The sequence below is a fragment of the Oratosquilla oratoria genome, chromosome 44 (genome assembly GCF_046742065.1).
Source record: "Oratosquilla oratoria isolate Oo_2021 chromosome 44, ASM4674206v1, whole genome shotgun sequence".
NCBI classification, from domain to species: domain Eukaryota; kingdom Metazoa; phylum Arthropoda; class Malacostraca; order Stomatopoda; family Squillidae; genus Oratosquilla; species Oratosquilla oratoria.
Genome location: NC_134820.1, coordinates 7302369 through 7304873, shown reverse-complemented (window position 1 = coordinate 7304873; position 2505 = coordinate 7302369). Strand labels below are relative to the sequence as shown.

The window sequence follows — 2505 nt, the reverse complement described above, 5'->3', positions numbered from 1 at the left end:
TGTTAGAATTCGGAATACTGATGAAGCTATGAAAAGCTCATGAGAAAATACTTCACTACCATTCATCATTGGTGTGATTGAATTCGAGACAAGAAAAGAAATATATTTACTCAGTCAATTATAATTTAATGGATTTATACGCCACAAACATTTCACTCTCACAGTCCCCCCCTCCATTCATGGTTTTTCAAGTCGACCCGCCTGGCCCGCGCGGCCAGCATCGTCGACAACCTGTCTCTGTAGCGGCGCAGCACCGTAGTTTATGTAGTTCTGTTGATCTGTAGTTGCTGCGGTTCTTTAGCACTATAGTGATGCTATGGGGTAGTAGTAGTAGGAACTCAAAGTAGTCTGCGCAGTGCTATTGAAGTAGTTTTTTTCGGTGTAAATTAGTTTAGTGCATACCAATTAGTAAATTTATTTTTAACAGTGAGACTTCTGTACTGAGCAGTGTACAGCCTTGAATCAGCAGACCACAGTGAACGAGTCTATAACACAGGATGATAGTTATATAACAAAACTGTCTTGCTCACATAGTTTCTTTATCCACGTTACAATACAATAATATTCAACTTTCACAAAAGAAATTCTACTGCATATGCTATATTCATAATTGTATTTCTATAGATTTTCCTTTGAAGCAGAGGTAGCGTGGCCGAGCGGTCTAAGGCGCTGGTTTAAGGCACCAGTCTCTTCGGAGGCGTGGGTTCGAATCCCACCGCTGCCAAGATATTTATTCGAGTTATGCAGCAGTAATGACGCTCTCACTCGCCAGCTCAAGGTCATGTGTACCCTGTCACGTGACTTCGTAGTTGTGATCTACATCTAGTACAACTACGCTGGTTACGGGCATACAATCGTTCATTTTCTCTATTATGTACACTTTCACTTTTTTTAGTCTGGAAAGTGTAGCTGGCTGGGTTGCCTTGGTCATGCTGCTCCTCCCTCACATGGTATGGATCGATCAAAGCACCGGCTTGTGAAGCAGCAACTATAACAGGCGACGGGAGAGAAAAAAATTCACTACCCCTGGTGGGACTCGAACCCACAATCCCTGGCTTAGGAGGCCAATGCCTTATCCATTAGGCCACAGGGGCCACCTACTATTACCTTGTTCAATATAAGATTTGTACAATAACTATATATCAACTCTCCTAATATTTTCTGTTGAAGAAACATCCTATCTACTAACTCAAGCTTCCGTTATTCTACATATTAAAAAGTAAATCTACATAACTGAAAAATTAATACACTGCTGTTCCAATCTAATTACAATGAAATCCTGTTAATATAAGTTTTCATTCTGAATGAAGAAGTACATAATCATATACTGCCCTAATTCACTGTCATTCTACCGGCAAATTGTGTCTTAATTTGAGGAATGAATTCAAACGAATGGCATGAGACAGCATGGAGAAGATTGCAAGTACATTTGGCGGTAACAGCCAAGAATAAATGACAGCATTTCATGCTGTACCTCCTTTCCGCATATGCTAAGTGTGGTCTATGCATACCTGTGTCCAACTGATATGTTCAAACTGTATTTTCCAAGTCGATGACTCAATAAAATGAGACCATTTCTGATTCGAGGAGGGGCTTCTACATCGTGGCTTTTGTAAACATTAGAAGCTTCCAAATTTTGCACATTTTCTATGAAAAACGTCAAATTTCAAGGTAAAAATAACATATGTATCCTCAGAAAAGAGAGAAAAATATGAAATTGCCAAATACTTGTGAATTAGCCGCATGGAACTGCAAATTAGTGGGATGGTTAATTAACAAAATTCAAAAACGAAAATGAACGTAGTCGTTCGTATGCCTCTTGTTTTGCGCCTGAGCTTAATCAAGACCAAATTGGTGCATTTTTATGCTAGATTTCAGGTGATGATTTTCGTTTTAATTATGTAATCTTCTTCAGCAATACTTTAGAATTAAATGTGCAGAAGTGTACTCACACTGCAATTGCTTTGACAATAATGACGCAAGCTTTCATTACAATCAAGATGGATAGGGAAGTAATTTAGCTTTGTGTCGATCTAATCACCTGGTCCACTTCTTCGCCATTGATACGTCTGGCACAATTTCCTTCAGAATACAATTATTTCATCTTATCTGGGCCCATGAATGTGATTGAAAAGAAAGAAAGAAAGAAAGAAATAGAGATGGAAAAAATCAACGAGGTTAAGGTAAACTGTCTTGTAACAGGGTATTGCGACGCATGCCCATGACGCACTCTCGATGTTGTTGTCAGCGGGGTGGGTGGGTGGGTGGGGAGCTCTGATTTCTGGATGATGGTGCCATGTAATTTATACATACAGTCGATTTTGTGCGGCTGAGAGTCCTTACTCTGGCAACACAGCTGCAGAAAACAACTCGGTATTCTCCCTCTGTTGAATAAAATCGTCTGTTTTATCAGGAACAAAGTCTACAAAGTACAGTATGTCACAATGTGGTGGGGTTCAAGGGTTCTGTACAAAGAAAGAGGTGGCTCTGTGATGACATGACGCG

General features: G+C 39.9%; 2 non-coding genes across 2 annotated transcripts; one reads left to right on the top strand and one right to left on the bottom strand.

Annotated features, from left to right (window-relative positions):
• Window positions 1–642: 642 nt before the first annotated feature.
• TRNAL-AAG (transfer RNA leucine (anticodon AAG)) lies at window positions 643–724 on the top strand. The gene has a single exon. It is a non-coding gene; the product is annotated as a tRNA-Leu (tRNA).
• Window positions 725–1021: 297 nt separating this feature from the next.
• TRNAR-CCU (transfer RNA arginine (anticodon CCU)) lies at window positions 1022–1094 on the bottom strand. The gene has a single exon. It is a non-coding gene; the product is annotated as a tRNA-Arg (tRNA).
• Between the last annotated feature and the right edge of the window lie 1411 nt (window positions 1095–2505).